General features: G+C 31.5%; 1 protein-coding gene across 2 annotated transcripts in view; it reads left to right on the top strand.

Annotated features, from left to right (window-relative positions):
• Nucleotides 1–1,566: 1,566 nt before the first annotated feature.
• The window catches only part of LOC107439709 (fatty acid synthase), a 56,656-nt gene continuing 38,064 nt past the window's right edge, over nucleotides 1,567–20,158 (top strand). Inside the window, exon 1 of one of the 2 annotated variants that reach the window (XM_087157882.1) lies at nucleotides 1,567–1,757. The gene's annotated coding sequence lies outside the window, so the exon portion shown is untranslated. Of the gene's footprint in view, nucleotides 1,758–19,171; nucleotides 19,382–20,158 lie in introns of those variants that run through there. The other variant, XM_071177918.2, reaches the window with a different exon arrangement.

Raw genomic sequence — 20,158 nt, forward strand, 5'->3', positions numbered from 1 at the left:
CCATTTTGATCCTCTGCAGAGGGGATTGCTCCTCCGCTTTGGTAACCAGACGACCTGCACTCAAAGTCGAGCACTTTACGGTAAAACAATTTAACGAGGACCAATACCGCACACCCTCGGTCCCTACGCTGACTGATCCAAGTGGTTACCTACCCGCACACTGACAGCAACCGTGATCTGCTGGGAACCGTGTCTTAACGATCAGTCCACTGCGGGACGATCAGTCTAATTCAATCTATATTTAACTGTTATTATTAATTTAGTTAAAATAGTTTTCAGCCTCTAGACTCGCAAGTCGTACTTTTAAGTGGATACATTTCGTCGTCCAAACGGTGTCCATTTTATGAAGTTTTCCCATAATTAAAATTTTGCACTATTATATTGTATCAAAACCAGCTATTTCAGCATAATTATTAAAATAGAAAAGAAAAAAAAAAGTGCTGGACTGCTTGGATTTCCAAAACTACAATTATTTTCATCTATAGTTTTTAAGGTTACTGTGAATCTGAATATGTTGGACACAAATGAATGTTACCCGGCATAGGAAACCCGGTTCCGGGTCTTGAGATTACAAAATGTTGTGTCCAGGTAATAATGAGAAGTCGGTGGCAGATCGGGGAATTGCCGCGTACTCGGTACAACTCTAATTACGAGCTATAGTTTGTCTAACGTAAGAACTCCCCCAGACATTCGTCTGGACCCATGGCGGTGACTATGGTAACGAGGTGTGACTATTTCAAGGAGGGGTGTGAGGTCATTGTTTAGGACAGGTTGTGGCTCAGGTCGGTGAGAGAAAGTGAATATTTTTTTTTCGGTCTATTGTGTTAGCCCTAGAGTGAAGAGAAGCTACCCTACCTGAAATGAGCCATTCTTGTTTCCATAGCAGCAGACGGCCTCAGACTTTGTGGCTGGGGGAAGTTCTTACCATAGACAAACTATAACTGCTATTCCGACAAATTTAAAAGTCACTCAAAATAATAATATTAAAGGTACACGCATGTTATATTTATAACGAGTAAAATCTTCGATAAAAAAATTTTTTTTTAGGGGAGTTTATTTTCCTGCTGTTTAAGTGAGCCATATTATACGAAATATACATATTATACGAAATATATTATACGATATATATATTATACGAAAAAGCGAAAAATGGAAGACGTTTTTATGTATTTCTGATATCAGCGTCTCCCATCTTATCCTATATTTTTATAAGCCCATGTGTGAACGACCACCGGCTAAATCATCTTCCTCCAAACGAATGAAAAGGTCTTCCGTTACTTTTAGAATAATCAGACCACCTCATTTCCTTTCTTGACAATTTACTATTAAAATCAACATTCATTGTTATCAGTAGGTATTTCATTTTATTGTTTTCTTCTTGTAAAAACGATTTGAAAACCTGTTTTTTTTTCCTAACATTTCTGACTTTCATAAAGTATAGAATCCAGACTGTGAGTCAAAGCAGTCTAAGTATGACAAACGACAATTGAATTGTCGTAATAACGGACTGTTCTCTCTGTAACATTTAAAATCTTGTTACACAACATGTACGGCAACCCTTTTGGTTCGCTGACATCTCTTAAAAAAGCTCGCGCGTGTCGAACTTTATACCCACAGAAGTTAATTGGGGGTCAACATTTGTTCAATTCCAAGATCAATTTCATAAACAAAACAAGTTTATAAATTCTGCTGCCGGCTACAAGTTCTAATTAAGTTAACAAGAGAGATCCAAAGAAGAGATATTTTATGTGTGGTTGGTACGTAACTCATTGAATTTATTTCTTTTATTTAGGCATTTATTTGAAGAAAAAATATGTAATTTACTTTATAACATAAGTCCTAATTTTTTTAGTTGTTTGGTTGCATTTCAATTTGTTCAGTATTTTGATTTCAATTAAATAATCTATTTAAATACACCATTTGAGTCTTTTTAACAATATCTTGAAAACAAAATCAAAAAGAAAAAAATAATATTTTTAAAAATCACGTTTTTGTAGTGGAGAATAATAATTAAAAAATAAAAATTTGAAAAACTAAAAACGTGGGGAGCATGAAATACATAACAGTAATGTTATGTCAGTGTGTGTATGTGTGCTTATGAGAATATGTGTATGTATATCTGTAATTGTATCTGAATGTGAAATATGTTTGTGTATATGCATGTATATGTGGATGTGTATGTGGCTATGCATGTGTATGAGTAAGAAAATTTGTATATGTACTGTTATGTATTTCATGCGCCCGACGTTTTTCGATTTCAAAATTTTTATTTTTTAATTATTATTCTCCACTACAAAAACGTGGTTTTTAAAAATACTATTTTTTTTTTGATTTTTTTTTTGTACTCACTTCCAAAATCTCTTTTCACTCACTGTGCACAAAACTTTTCAACTGACATGTGACACTAATTTGAAATAATCGAATCGACAACAAAAGACAATCGCGAAAATATTAATTTTTCTTTACTTTTAATTTTATTTTACTTTGTATGTCTTCTTCCTCTTCATTTTCATGCATTGTCATCCAATTCTGAACTATGTGTCAAATTTGAAGTCTGTAGCTAGTCGGGAAGTTAGTTTAAAATCGTTTACGAAATTCCACCCGAACAGACAAACACGAAGGCAAGTTAATATAAACGTGGTAATAAAATAGTGTTTTTATTTGCAATATATAATCACTAGAGCCCGGAAGTTCAGGCAAAATGCCGTAAATGCCCTTTTCTGCCTTTTTTAAACGTTTTCTTCTGAAAATGCCTTTTTCTTTCCTTTTGTTCATAAATGCCTATTTCTGTCTAATTAAAAATTTTTCTGCAAAGCTTTTTGTGCTTTTGACCGAGCATAAACGCAAAATGAAGAAATTTTGAAGTACAGAAATGGTTGACTGTCATCCGACGTATTCTAATGCATTTATCGAGATTAGGACTTTATTCCTTTTGTCTTATTAATATTTCCTCTCCGTCTCTTCGTGGCATCACCTTCGTCGTGGCGTCACCTTCGCACTATGCGCTTTGCAAGGAGAGAGAGAAAGGGAGTGAAAAGATTGGAGTTATTTTTACTTACAACCAATAGAATTTATTCTTACTTACGGCCCATATAGCCTACACCATCGAATAACTCGTATGCTCTCTTATCTACAAAACGAATTCACCAAGCTGGTTGAGCACATTGTAGCAGGAGCACGAAAAAGTTTTCTAGTACTAGTTATTTCAAAAATGCCTAAAGTAAAAGCCTGCACAAGCAAAAAACTGGACAGTTTTGTGAAAGAGTTTGGGTCGGATGTGTTTTCTACTGATGGGAGCATTCTGTTTTGTAAGGCATGCGAGAAGTCAGTAAATTTTGAGAAGAAGTATTTTATATCTCAGCACTTGGAGACATCTAAGCATAAAACAGCAAAAGATAAAAAAGATGGGAAAACATCGACTCTGATTTCCACCTGTTTTCAATTATCTTCTCGCAAATCGGAATTCGCAATGGATTTATGCAGATCATTTGTAGATGCCGGCATTCCGCTGTGGATACTTGAAAATAAAAGTATACGAGCTTTTTTGCAAAAATATACGAATCAAAGTGTGCCCTGTGAATCAACTTTAAGGAAAACTTATTTAGATGACTGTTACCCCGAAGTTCTTAAAACTATTCAAAATGAAAACGGAACGAAAAACATATGGCTATCTATAGATGAAACGACAGATGTAACTGGACGATATGTTGCGAATGTTATTGTTGGTGTTATGGACCCATTTGAAAAACATAAAATCTTTTTGTTGACATCTGAACAGTTGCAAAAGACTAACAGTACTACAATTGCACAGTTGTTCACTAATGCACTGGCTTTACTTTGGCCAAATGGTACTGAGCATGAAAGAGTGCTATTATTTCTTACAGATGCAGCCTCCTACATGAAAAAATCTGGAAATGCCTTAAAAGTTTTATTTCCTAATATAATCCATCTAACGTGCCTTGCTCATGCATTACACAGGAGAGCAGAGGAAGTAAGAGGTCTCTATCCTGAGGTAGACTCGCTTGTTTCTAGAGTGAAAAAAGTATTTGTGAAGGCCCCTTATAGAGTTCAAGTGTTCAAAGAAATTGAGGCCAGACATTCAATTACCTCCTAAACCACATTATAAATATATGTGATCAGCAAAAAAATAATTTTTTTTCGCCTAAATTTAACGCTCAGGTGTTATTTGAATTTAAACGTCAGCAACAAAATAAAGAATTCGGCATCATTCATCAAGTTGAGACACCAGGTTTCATTCGAATTTTTTGAATGTAGTTTAACTGGAATGTTTCTTAAAATAACATGTATTTTTAATATTTACTACTTACTACAGCTTGATCAGGCATTTCAACCTAATGAAGCTTTATTTACAGTCCCTGGCCAAATTATTAGACGCACAATGAGATTCTACGTAAAATCATAATTATCAGGTGATACTATACAGCTTTATTGCTTTTACGCGACTGAAACAGGTTTGCACTTGTTTACAGTCGTGTATCGATTGGTTAAATTAGGCGATAGATAATATAAAGTTGACGATTGGATAAATTAGACGATATTTTATATAAATTATAGAATATTTATTATATCAGGTATTATATTGTAATAATTAGATCAAATTATTAGACACATTGTAGTTTTTTAATAATTACATGCTTTGCACGAGTTTATCTGAAATACTTTTATAGTTAAACATATATACAATTGGTCTTTATTCAGGAGAGTTTTTATATAGTTCCTATTTGTATTTATTCTTAACGTATTGCATTACAATGTTAACCAATTGATACACGGACGCAAACAAGTGCAAACCGGTTTCAGCCTCGTAAAAACATTAAAGACGCATAGTATCACCCGATAATTAAGATTTTGCATAGAATCTTATAGTACGTCTAATAATTTGGTTTTTATTCAGGCGAGTTTTTATATAGTTCCTATTTGTATTTATTCTTAACGTATTGCATTACAATGTTAACCAATTGATACACGGACGCAAACAAGTGCAAACCGGTTTCAGCCTCGTAAAAACATTAAAGACGCATAGTATCACCCGATAATTAAGATTTTGCATAGAATCTTATAGTACGTCTAATAATTTGGTTTTTATTCAGGAGAATTTTTATATAGTTCCTATTTGTATTTATTTTTAACGTATTGCATTACAATGTTAACCAATTGATACACGGACGCAAACAAGTGCAAACCGGTTCCAGCCTCGTAAAAACATTAAAGACGCATAGTACCACCTGATAATTAAGATTTTGCATAGAATCTTATAGTACGTCTAATAATTTGGTTTTTATTCAGGCGAGTTTTTATATAGTTCCTATTTGTATTTATTTTTAACGTATTGCATTACAATGTTAACCAATTGATACACGGACGCAAACAAGTGCAAACCGGTTCCAGCCTCGTAAAAACATTAAAGACGCATAGTATCACCTGATAATTAAGATTTTGCATAGAATCTTATAGTACGTCTAATAATTTGGTTTTTATTCAGGCGAGTTTTTATATAGTTCCTATTTGTATTTATTTTTAACGTATTGCATTACAATGTTAACCAATTGATACACGGACGCAAACAAGTGCAAACCGGTTCCAGCCTCGTAAAAACATTAAAGACGCATAGTATCACCTGATAATTAAGATTTTGCATAGAATCTTATAGTACGTCTAATAATTTGGTTTTTATTCAGGCGAGTTTTTATATAGTTCCTATTTGTATTTATTTTTAACGTATTGCATTACAATGTTAACCAATTGATACACGGACGCAAACAAGTGCAAACCGGTTCCAGCCTCGTAAAAACATTAAAGACGCATAGTATCACCTGATAATTAAGATTTTGCATAGAATCTTATAGTACGTCTAATAATTTGGTTTTTATTCAGGCGAGTTTTTATATAGTTCCTATTTGTATTTATTTTTAACGTATTGCATTACAATGTTAACCAATTGATACACGGACGCAAACAAGTGCAAACTGGTTCCAGCCTCGTAAAAACATTAAAGACGCATAGTATCACCTGATAATTAAGATTTTGCATAGAATCTTATAGTACGTCTAATAATTTGGTTTTTATTCAGGCGAGTTTTTATATAGTTCCTATTTGTATTTATTTTTAACGTATTGCATTACAATGTTAACCAATTGATACACGGACGCAAACAAGTGCAAACCGGTTCCAGCCTCGTAAAAACATTAAAGACGCATAGTATCACCTGATAATTAAGATTTTGCATAGAATCTTATAGTACGTCTAATAATTTGGTTTTTATTCAGGCGAGTTTTTATATAGTTCCTATTTGTATTTATTTTTAACGTATTGCATTACAATGTTAACCAATTGATACACGGACGCAAACAAGTGCAAACCGGTTCCAGCCTCGTAAAAACATTAAAGACGCATAGTATCACCTGATAATTAAGATTTTGCATAGAATCTTATAGTACGTCTAATAATTTGGTTTTTATTCAGGCGAGTTTTTATATAGTTCCTATTTGTATTTATTTTTAACGTATTGCATTACAATGTTAACCAATTGATACACGGACGCAAACAAGTGCAAACCGGTTCCAGCCTCGTAAAAACATTAAAGACGCATAGTATCACCTGATAATTAAGATTTTGCATAGAATCTTATAGTACGTCTAATAATTTGGTTTTTATTCAGGAGAGTTTTTATATAGTTCCTATTTGTATTTATTTTTAACGTATTGCATTACAATGTTAACCAATTGATACACGGACGCAAACAAGTGCAAACCGGTTCCAGCCTCGTAAAAACATTAAAGACGCATAGTATCACCTGATAATTAAGATTTTGCATAGAATCTTATAGTACGTCTAATAATTTGGTTTTTATTCAGGCGAGTTTTTATATAGTTCCTATTTGTATTTATTTTTAACGTATTGCATTACAATGTTAACCAATTGATACACGGACGCAAACAAGTGCAAACCGGTTCCAGCCTCGTAAAAACATTAAAGACGCATAGTATCACCTGATAATTAAGATTTTGCATAGAATCTTATAGTACGTCTAATAATTTGGTTTTTATTCAGGCGAGTTTTTATATAGTTCCTATTTGTATTTATTTTTAACGTATTGCATTACAATGTTAACCAATTGATACACGGACGCAAACAAGTGCAAACCGGTTCCAGCCTCGTAAAAACATTAAAGACGCATAGTATCACCTGATAATTAGATTTTGCATAGAATCTTATAGTACGTCTAATAATTTGGTTTTTATTCAGGCGAGTTTTTATATAGTTCCTATTTGTATTTATTTTTAACGTATTGCATTACAATGTTAACCAATTGATACACGGACGCAAACAAGTGCAAACCGGTTCCAGCCTCGTAAAAACATTAAAGACGCATAGTATCACCTGATAATTAAGATTTGCCTCGTAAAAACATTAAAGACGCATAGTATCACCTGATAATTAAGATTTTGCATAGAATCTTATAGTACGTCTAATAATTTGGTTTTTATTCAGGCGAGTTTTTATATAGTTCCTATTTGTATTTATTTTTAACGTATTGCATTACAATGTTAACCAATTGATACACGGACGCAAACAAGTGCAAACCGGTTTCAGCCTCGTAAAAACATTAAAGACGCATAGTATCACCTGATAATTAAGATTTTGCATAGAATCTTATAGTACGTCTAATAATTTGGTTTTTATTCAGGAGAGTTTTTATATAGTTCCTATTTGTATTTATTTTTAACGTATTGCATTACAATGTTAACCAATTGATACACGGACGCAAACAAGTGCAAACCGGTTTCAGCCTCGTAAAAACATTAAAGACGCATAGTATCACCTGATAATTAAGATTTTGCATAGAATCTTATAGTACGTCTAATAATTTGGTTTTTATACAGGAGAGTTTTTATATAGTTCCTATTTGTATTTATTTTTAACGTATTGCATTACAATGTTAACCAATTGATACACGGACGCAAACAAGTGCAAACCGGTTTCAGCCTCGTAAAAACATTAAAGACGCATAGTATCACCTGATAATTAAGATTTTGCATAGAATCTTATAGTACGTCTAATAATTTGGTTTTTATACAGGAGAGTTTTTATATAGTTCCTATTTGTATTTATTTTTAACGTATTGCATTACAATGTTAACCAATTGATACACGGACGCAAACAAGTGCAAACCGGTTTCAGCCTCGTAAAAACATTAAAGACGCATAGTATCACCTGATAATTAAGATTTTGCATAGAATCTTATAGTACGTCTAATAATTTGGTTTTTATTCAGGAGAGTTTTTATATAGTTCCTATTTGTATTTATTTTTAACGTATTGCATTACAATGTTAACCAATTGATACACGGACGCAAACAAGTGCAAACCGGTTTCAGCCTCGTAAAAACATTAAAGACGCATAGTATCACCTGATAATTAAGATTTTGCATAGAATCTTATAGTACGTCTAATAATTTGGTTTTTATTCAGGAGAGTTTTTATATAGTTCCTATTTGTATTTATTTTTAACGTATTGCATTACAATGTTAACCAATTGATACACGGACGCAAACAAGTGCAAACCGGTTTCAGCCTCGTAAAAACATTAAAGACGCATAGTATCACCTGATAATTAAGATTTTGCATAGAATCTTATAGTACGTCTAATAATTTGGTTTTTATTCAGGAGAGTTTTTATATAGTTCCTATTTGTATTTATTTTTAACGTATTGCATTACAATGTTAACCAATTGATACACGGACGCAAACAAGTGCAAACCGGTTTCAGCCTCGTAAAAACATTAAAGACGCATAGTATCACCTGATAATTAAGATTTTGCATAGAATCTTATAGTACGTCTAATAATTTGGTTTTTATTCAGGAGAGTTTTTATATAGTTCCTATTTGTATTTATTTTTAACGTATTGCATTACAATGTTAACCAATTGATACACTGACGCAAACAAGTGCAAACCGGTTTCAGCCTCGTAAAAACATTAAAGACGCATAGTATCACCTGATAATTAAGATTTTGCATAGAATCTTATAGTACGTCTAATAATTTGGTTTTTATTCAGGAGAGTTTTTATATAGTTCCTATTTGTATTTATTTTTAACGTATTGCATTACAATGTTAACCAATTGATACACGGACGCAAACAAGTGCAAACCGGTTTCAGCCTCGTAAAAACATTAAAGACGCATAGTATCACCTGATAATTAAGATTTTGCATAGAATCTTATAGTACGTCTAATAATTTGGTTTTTATTCAGGAGAGTTTTTATATAGTTCCTATTTGTATTTATTTTTAACGTATTGCATTACAATGTTAACCAATTGATACACGGACGCAAACAAGTGCAAACCGGTTTCAGCCTCGTAAAAACATTAAAGACGCATAGTATCACCTGATAATTAAGATTTTGCATAGAATCTTATAGTACGTCTAATAATTTGGTTTTTATTCAGGCGAGTTTTTATATAGTTCCTATTTGTATTTATTTTTAACGTATTGCATTACAATGTTAACCAATTGATACACGGACGCAAACAAGTGCAAACCGGTTTCAGCCTCGTAAAAACATTAAAGACGCATAGTATCACCTGATAATTAAGATTTTGCATAGAATCTTATAGTACGTCTAATAATTTGGTTTTTATTCAGGAGAGTTTTTATATAGTTCCTATTTGTATTTATTTTTAACGTATTGCATTACAATGTTAACCAATTGATACACGGACGCAAACAAGTGCAAACCGGTTTCAGCCTCGTAAAAACATTAAAGACGCATAGTATCACCTGATAATTAAGATTTTGCATAGAATCTTATAGTACGTCTAATAATTTGGTTTTTATTCAGGAGAGTTTTTATATAGTTCCTATTTGTATTTATTTTTAACGTATTGCATTACAATGTTAACCAATTGATACACGGACGCAAACAAGTGCAAACCGGTTTCAGCCTCGTAAAAACATTAAAGACGCATAGTATCACCTGATAATTAAGATTTTGCATAGAATCTTATAGTACGTCTAATAATTTGGTTTTTATTCAGGAGAGTTTTTATATAGTTCCTATTTGTATTTATTTTTAACGTATTGCATTACAATGTTAACCAATTGATACACGGACGCAAACAAGTGCAAACCGGTTCAGCCTCGTAAAAACATTAAAGACGCATAGTATCACCTGATAATTAAGATTTTGCATAGAATCTTATAGTACGTCTAATAATTTGGTTTTTATTCAGGAGAGTTTTTATATAGTTCCTATTTGTATTTATTTTTAACGTATTGCATTACAATGTTAACCAATTGATACACGGACGCAAACAAGTGCAAACCGGTTCCAGCCTCGTGAAAACATTAAAGACGCATAGTATCACCTGATAATTAAGATTTTGCATAGAATCTTATAGTACGTCTAATAATTTGGTTTTTATTCAGGCGAGTTTTTATATAGTTCCTATTTGTATTTATTTTTAACGTATTGCATTACAATGTTAACCAATTGATACACGGACGCAAACAAGTGCAAACCGGTTCCAGCCTCGTGAAAACATTAAAGACGCATAGTATCACCTGATAATTAAGATTTTGCATAAAATCTTATAGTACGTCTAATAATTTGGTTTTTATTCAGGCGAGTTTTTATATAGTTCCTATTTGTATTTATTTTTAACGTATTGCATTACAATGTTAACCAATTGATACACGGACGCAAACAAGTGCAAACCGGTTCCAGCCTCGTAAAAACATTAAAGACGCATAGTATCACCTGATAATTAAGATTTTGCATAGAATCTTATAGTACGTCTAATAATTTGGTTTTTATTCAGGCGAGTTTTTATATAGTTCCTATTTGTATTTATTTTTAACGTATTGCATTACAATGTTAACCAATTGATACACGGACGCAAACAAGTGCAAACCGGTTCCAGCCTCGTAAAAACATTAAAGACGCATAGTATCACCTGATAATTAAGATTTTGCATAGAATCTTATAGTACGTCTAATAATTTGGTTTTTATTCAGGCGAGTTTTTATATAGTTCCTATTTGTATTTATTTTTAACGTATTGCATTACAATGTTAACCAATTGATACACGGACGCAAACAAGTGCAAACCGGTTCCAGCCTCGTAAAAACATTAAAGACGCATAGTATCACCTGATAATTAAGATTTTGCATAGAATCTTATAGTACGTCTAATAATTTGGTTTTTATTCAGGCGAGTTTTTATATAGTTCCTATTTGTATTTATTTTTAACGTATTGCATTACAATGTTAACCAATTGATACACGGACGCAAACAAGTGCAAACCGGTTTCAGCCTCGTAAAAACATTAAAGACGCATAGTATCACCTGATAATTAAGATTTTGCATAGAATCTTATAGTACGTCTAATAATTTGGTTTTTATTCAGGAGAGTTTTTATATAGTTCCTATTTGTATTTATTTTTAACGTATTGCATTACAATGTTAACCAATTGATACACGGACGCAAACAAGTGCAAACCGGTTTCAGCCTCGTAAAAACATTAAAGACGCATAGTATCACCTGATAATTAAGATTTTGCATAGAATCTTATAGTACGTCTAATAATTTGGTTTTTATTCAGGAGAGTTTTTATATAGTTCCTATTTGTATTTATTTTTAACGTATTGCATTACAATGTTAACCAATTGATACACGGACGCAAACAAGTGCAAACCGGTTTCAGCCTCGTAAAAACATTAAAGACGCATAGTATCACCTGATAATTAAGATTTTGCATAGAATCTTATAGTACGTCTAATAATTTGGTTTTTATTCAGGAGAGTTTTTATATAGTTCCTATTTGTATTTATTTTTAACGCATTGCATTACAATGTTAACCAATTGATACACGGACGCAAACAAGTGCAAACCGGTTCAGCCTCGTAAAAACATTAAAGACGCATAGTATCACCTGATAATTAAGATTTTGCATAGAATCTTATAGTACGTCTAATAATTTGGTTTTTATTCAGGCGAGTTTTTATATAGTTCCTATTTGTATTTATTTTTAACGTATTGCATTACAATGTTAACCAATTGATACACGGACGCAAACAAGTGCAAACCGGTTCCAGCCTCGTGAAAACATTAAAGACGCATAGTATCACCTGATAATTAAGATTTTGCATAGAATCTTATAGTACGTCTAATAATTTGGTTTTTATTCAGGCGAGTTTTTATATAGTTCCTATTTGTATTTATTTTTAACGTATTGCATTACAATGTTAACCAATTGATACACGGACGCAAACAAGTGCAAACCGGTTCCAGCCTCGTGAAAACATTAAAGACGCATAGTATCACCTGATAATTAAGATTTTGCATAGAATCTTATAGTACGTCTAATAATTTGGTTTTTATTCAGGCGAGTTTTTATATAGTTCCTATTTGTATTTATTTTTAACGTATTGCATTACAATGTTAACCAATTGATACACGGACGCAAACAAGTGCAAACCGGTTCCAGCCTCGTAAAAACATTAAAGACGCATAGTATCACCTGATAATTAAGATTTTGCATAGAATCTTATAGTACGTCTAATAATTTGGTTTTTATTCAGGCGAGTTTTTATATAGTTCCTATTTGTATTTATTTTTAACGTATTGCATTACAATGTTAACCAATTGATACACGGACGCAAACAAGTGCAAACCGGTTCCAGCCTCGTAAAAACATTAAAGACGCATAGTATCACCTGATAATTAAGATTTTGCATAGAATCTTATAGTACGTCTAATAATTTGGTTTTTATTCAGGCGAGTTTTTATATAGTTCCTATTTGTATTTATTTTTAACGTATTGCATTACAATGTTAACCAATTGATACACGGACGCAAACAAGTGCAAACCGGTTCCAGCCTCGTAAAAACATTAAAGACGCATAGTATCACCTGATAATTAAGATTTTGCATAGAATCTTATAGTACGTCTAATAATTTGGTTTTTATTCAGGCGAGTTTTTATATAGTTCCTATTTGTATTTATTTTTAACGTATTGCATTACAATGTTAACCAATTGATACACGGACGCAAACAAGTGCAAACCTCGTAAAAACATTAAAACCGCATAGTATCACCTGATAATTAAAATTTTGCATAGAATCTTATAGTACGTCTAATAATTTGGCCAGAGACTGTATATGAAAAAAAATTTTTTTCAACCTATTTAATGCATCCTACTTTTTTTTAATGTTCTCCGTCTCGAAGTCAACTTTTTCAAATCCAAATTTTAAAGATCAAGGGTGAAGATGTTGTACAAAACATTAGGGCTGCCTCTTAAAAGTTCGGAGACTGTTTTTATTGACATCATTCTATCTCTCTCTGAAACATTTATTCTTTTAATGACACACGTTCCTCACCTTTCCAATTGAATTTCAAGGTCAGAGGACGAAAAAATAGAATCCATTCAAAACTCGAATAAAATCTGTCACTTTTATGATGAGATGAGTTCCTTTTTCTTTCATGGAGCAGCGTTTTCCCCCATGGAGAAAGAAATGGATTGATGGAAGTCATGAAAAAAAGTCGACTTTACTAACACAGAAAACAATGATTCGGAAATTATTTTATTAAAAAGTGCTGTCGTTGTTATTATGCCTTTAAATAAATCTAAAGAACAGAGTCGTCTTGATAACATGTATTTCTCCCGGGCACAGAAATGTTTTGGACCTATATAACACGTCATAGTGTTCGAAATAGAACTAAATAACTTCACATGCATGAAAAAAAAGACAATAATTTTAAGATATTCAATAATTTTAACAAATTTAATCGCATTTTGATTACCCCCAAAACTCAATGAACATAAAATAAAGCATTTTTAAACTATGCATAATTTCAATAAAAAAAATAAAAATATATATTAAGATTCTAATCAGTTGCAATCCTCAAATAATGCAATAATTTTAACAAACTTTCCCCGTGATTTAAAAAATTCTTATATTTTTAATACTTTAGTTAGAAAGCACGTGAGTTTCGAATTGCCCATTAAAAGAATTACTTTTTACGTGTTATATTTTTAATTATTTTAACATGAATATAAAAAAAAATTCCGAACGTTTTTTCTTTTTTCTTCTTCTCGTTATTGCTGCATTTTTACTTGTGATTTTGAATATCCTGATATTTTAACACAATCGTGAAATTCGATTCTGTTTTAATTCTTTTTGCTACTTAAAAAGTAATTACGTATCGTAGCAAAATCGACACCTTCCCAAGAATAAAAAAAAAACGAGATGTGTAACTTTATATTAAACGCTGTCCCTTTAGCAGAAAAATAATTTAATGCACGTGCCTATTTCTATAATCCCATGAACACGCGCTAGTTCAACACACATACCTAACGTATTCTTTTTCGTTGTCACATGATTTAAAAATCACATATCGCGATTCATAATTACGCGTTTTTAAAATCATACGTTTTGATTCTTCTCGCAATTTATAAATCGCACATCGTAAATCATATAAACGCGATCTAAAAATTGCACATCGCATTTCGTATTTATATTAACTTGGTTTATATATCGTCCATTGCGATTCGTATTCACGAGATTTAAAATCACAGATTGCGATTCGTATTCACAAGATTTAAAAACCACCTCATCACGTTTTTTATTCACACAATTTAAAAATCCTATACAAATACGTATTCAAGCAATTTAAAAGTAACATCGCTATTTGTATATATTTTTTTTTAATGACCGTCGTTGAACAGTCGACCCAATTTAATGGGTTTACGACTACTGATGTTCAACTCCGTAGCCTTGTAATTTTGAACCCAATCCAGAAGACAAGGGAACTCCTGGATCGAGTATTGGGAGAAATTTGCCTTCGTGGAGGACTTTTTGATGGAACTAACCAGCATTTGCGTTACATGGAGAGGAAGACCACGAGAACCTCCCACGGTTAGCCTAACGGCAAGATCCGTCTACCATTGAGGATATTTCATGTCAACACAGTGGTCGGTGCAAGCCGGATGCGGAATTCGTATCGACTGGGATTTGAACCCGGTTCGCCTCATTGGAAGGCGAACGCTCTATCCCCAGAGCCATCGCGGCTCGCTTTTTGTATTCATGCTATTTAAAAATCAGGAAAGAAAGAGCACCATCTGGGACAAATTCCAAAACTGATTAAGTTATTTGCCCTAAGTTTAATACTGCCCAAAACAACAGCTCCTGTCGAATTCCCCTAAGTTTAATCACAACAACACCTCTTGTCGAAGGATTGCTTTCCAGAATGAATTTGGCATGTTCAAAATTGCAGAGCACTCTTGAAACAAAATCATTAAATTTTCATTTTAATGGTTCGAAAAAGCTATCACATGATCAAGTAGATAAAATTATTACAATTTTTTAAAAGTTTTTAAATTTCGGGATAATCATTTTCTACCTACATGGACCATTTCATATCATTTGTGATTATATTCTGGGAAATTGTTTGCATATCATTAAACTTCAAGAGTAAAAAATTTAATCAAGATAACTTTTGTTAATAAGTAATTTAAATTTTAATTAATTGTTAATACACACCGAAGAGCCACCCTCCATCTATAACAATGGGGTCGTCCAGGTTTTCATGGTTTCTCACCCAGGAACAATGTTTTCATGGGGGCACATTAGGACCCATAATCCTCATAGAACAATCCCTGACGTCTGTAAGCTACTTGAACATAGTTGCAGACCAGGTTCGCCCATTCATGGTAACAGTTTGTTGGTGTTTGGCGGGATGGTGTTTACCAACAGGATAATGCACCATAATGTCATAAGGGTCGAATCGTCGAGGAACATTCCAGTGACTTTCAAGTCATGTCTTGGCCCCCAAATTCACCTGACCTTAATCCAAAAGAGCATTTGTGGTCCTACTTGGAAAACAAAATTTCAGCTGCCACGCTACCCCCTCGCAATGTGAGGGAATTGCAGGACCAGTTGGTGAGCGCTTGGTACCAAATACCTCAGACTACCTATCAGCACCTTGTGGAATCAATGCCACGGCGGGTGCTAGCAGTTTTGAGGGCTAAAGGTGGTCCTACATGTTATTAGCAGGGTGGTCATAATGTAATGGCTCTTCGGTGTATATTTGTATTAATTGTATATAGTAAGTGTCACCCTAAAAAAGTATTGATTCTAAAGAGTTGTAAACAAGTATCTTTATAGTTTTTTTATTATTAAGGAAAATAGTTCCTTCATAATTAATGTTTTCTCCCTTTCTCTCAGCCTCTTATAATTTATTTAAAATAAATATTTTAAGGTTGAAGTATATTCCCTGTTGAATCTTATATAGCGCTGAAGGGGTTTTGTTTTAATTTTAATCATCTCTAACCCTTCCTTTTTTTAAATCAAAATATTTAACTTACATTTATTTTAATAACTAGAATGTTTATTTTTTTAAAATTTAATTCTATGAACAAATTTTTCAATGTTAAAATTTATGTTTAAATGGATTTTTGTATTACGTAATATGATAAAAAAAACTTGAATTTTCCCAATGTGTTTAATTAAATAAATTTTTCTGAATCATTTTTTTTTTCTGAAAAATTGATTCTGGTTCTATTTTTCCCCCCTAAGTAATCAGCTTCGCAGTTTCTAATTTTAAACATTTAAAAGTCTTTAATTTTATGCAAATATATTACAACGTTAACTAGAAAAAAAAAAGAATTTCGTGCCTAGAGCATTAATGTTTGTATAACAATCACTTCCTACAATTACTGTCAACATGTCTGTCTAAATACTTTGTCATGCGGCCCTTCATTGGCCAATCTGCTGTGCTTGTGGCCCTTCACTCAAAAGGTTGTGGCAAGGGATCAAGATAAATTCACGCCCAAGGCCCACCAAATTCTCCGGGTCCCTTACAAAATATTTTGAAATTAAATTACTGAAGTTTACATTATATTTTGAGTAATTAGTCCGAACAATAGAAAAGGACAACTGAAGATCATTTTTCTAACATGAAGTTTATGTATCTATAAATTAAAGCAAAATATAAAACAACGTAACAATGTTATGTCAAAATAAAGTAATTAGTTTGGTGACCTCATACAATTGAAACCAGTTATTTTTGCTGAAAAGTCATTGATTAGCTGAATTATTTTTTTAATGTAAGCTGTGATTATTTTTTATTTAGTACTTAAACCAACACAAAACTATCTCACCGTTCATTAGATTTTTTACCAATTTTTGAGGCCCCTCAGAAATTATGGGCCCTAGAGGCTCATGCCTATTTGGCCTAGGCGATAATCAGGTCCTGTAACCCTATATCAGAGTCCCCCCCCCCCCGCCAACGATGAACATGCCCACTCAGCTTCATAATGATGGGTTCCAGCTTTCTTGGGAAGTAAAGGTGGCATGTGCGCAAAGATGACCACATTGCCACCATCATGGTCATGGAATGGTGGAGCTTTTACCTGCTCAAAGGGGCAGTCACGATGCTTTTATCACGCAATTTCAGAAAAGCGTACATCTCTACAATTTAACTTATGTGATACAGAGGTAACATAGACGCGAAATCATACTTTTCGATGTTTTGTTTAATTAAAGTCCCACAAAACAAACGCTCATCCAAGTAGATGCAATGAATCTCACTTCGATGACAAAAACATCAAACAAACAACAAGTCACCTTTTATTTTATTTTTAGAATTATTGCAAAACAGCATTTGTAGAAATTTTATGTAGTGAGTCACACATAAATATTTGATGAAGAGACACAAAATATTCGCTTAGTCTGATCGTGGGAATAATTTTCCCATCTCAGTTTTAGAAATTTTCATTTTTTAAAATTAATTTACTCCTTTTTAGAAAACATTTTGTTACGCGACTATTAATAATTATAAGAAGGCCTTTAAATCACCTTTACAGCCAGTGTTCATGAAATTAAATTTTAGGTTTATTGACCAAAAAGAATTTTTTTTTATGTTGAGATGCATGTTATTGAATTTATGATGCTGATAGAAAATTTCTAAGTCCATGCTACCGAAAAAAATTTATGTATTTTGTCGTTAGGTTAAAAAAAAATGCTCTACAGTATGCAAAATAATGGTAACTATAATAATGATAAATAAACAAATAAAATTCCAATGAACTAACTAATAATAATTATTTTTTCACCACAAATCCATCAAAAAGCTTTTTTCTCAAACATTTTAGATAACCCAAGCTATGATACATAATTTATTGCAATAACAACTTTCTCTGAGTATTGAGAATGTATTAAATCTTAATGCAGTTATGTAGAAAAATATTAATATTTTACACTTTAAAACATCATTTAATATTTTAGTTCGCTTAAAAAAAAAGTTTTCTAGAATTTAAGAAGTATAGAGCTTTAATTATTCTTGATACCTACTTAGTTTTATTCAATAATTTTTACACTTTCATTTAATTTTGATTAAGTTCGAATATTATCAGAACCAATTTTAAATACTCTTATTTACTGTCAGTTTTTTTTAAAAAAAATTTAAATGAAGTTCATTTATTTTAATATATTTAATTCCTTTCATTATTAATAATTGCAATCAATATAACATCATATCATCATCAATATAACATCATCATGTATAAAAAAATTAAACAAAAATTTTCTAGAATTTAAGAAGTATAGAGCTTTAATTATTTTTGATACCTACTTAGTTTTATTCAATAATTTTTGCACTTTCATTTAATTTTGACTAAGTTCGAATATCATCAGAAGCGAATTTAAATACTCTTATTTACTGTCAGTTTTTTTAAAAAAAAATTTAAATGAAGTTCATTTGTTTTAATATATTTAATTCATTTCATTATTAATAATTGCAATCAATATAACATAGAATTTATTTCTGTATCCAGGTTATGTTGGAGTCGCCAAGTACTAAAAATAAACCAAAATTATTCCTGAAGTGTTGGTTTATTGATTTGTATCATATCAGAGCATAAGGTATTCTTTAAAAAAAAAAAAAAATATCAGCTCATGCATGATGTCTGTAACATTCACGTTCTCTTTTGAAAAAATTATTGTTTATTTTTATCATATATATTTTTTTTCTTTCTTCCCATTCGTGTACTCATGATTTTGTTGCGTGTCCATTAAATGACCGTACCGAGACGAAAAATTTGCGATGCGGGTATTGGTAGTGCATTACCACGTGACGAGTGAGGTGATAGGAATTCGTCGTTCTGATTGGCTGTTTATCCTTTGGTCGCACATCGGATCATTACAGCGGCATAGATAGATTCTCATCCGGAGGAATATTAAAAAAGATGCGGCGAGTTAGCCGGTAGTTATTATTTCTTAACAGCTGATTCAGGCTATATGTGTATTATATTTTCTGTAATTATTGAAGGATTTATTCATTTCTTGTACAAATAAGTAAGTCTGTAAATTTAGAATTATTAAATCATTTGACTTAATGAATATATTTTGTGAGTTTGTTAAAATAATACCTAATACGATCTAAAAAATAGTCGTTAGTATATTTGTATTTAAATAATCCGAATTATAGCTTTGAATTAACGAATTTATTTTCTATAATTTAGAATCTTTGAGTGTTTAAAAAATTTTTTTGTTTTTACTTTGATTCCATTTTGATGAATTTCTAATTGTATAAATTTATCCACTATAAAAAGTTCAATGAATAATGAAAAGTACTTTTTATGAATTTTTTTTGTTTTATAGGCTTTCATAATTTGATATAAAATTATTCAGTATTTTATGAATTTCTTTCTAATTTTTAGCTGTTAAGTATTTTAGCAAGTTTAAATTGAATTTTTAATTTAAAATTTATAAATCATTTCAAATTCTATGAAAATATAAAATTTGTCTCGAGTTAGAGGTAAAAAATATTTTATTGAAAAAAATCAATTTTACTTATTTTTTTAAATTTAATTAATAAATTTAAATATTTGGAATGTGCTTATTTTACCTGAATGTCAACACTCTTATTTAAACTGGAATTAAAATGCTGCCAAATACTGATTGTGACAGCTTCATGAGTGACAAAATTTAAAACTAACCTGAATTTTGAACGTTTATATCACGAACATAATTGTAAACATCTTTTAAAAATTGTGAATTGATAAATTATTTATTAAGAAGGTTTTCTTTTTCTTTTAAGCAATGAAATTAAATTTCAGTTTGTAATTCTTA

The sequence above is a fragment of the Parasteatoda tepidariorum genome, chromosome 2, assembly GCF_982258835.1.
Source record: "Parasteatoda tepidariorum strain Cologne lab strain chromosome 2, Ptep-v5.0, whole genome shotgun sequence".
Lineage (NCBI taxonomy): Eukaryota > Metazoa > Arthropoda > Arachnida > Araneae > Theridiidae > Parasteatoda > Parasteatoda tepidariorum.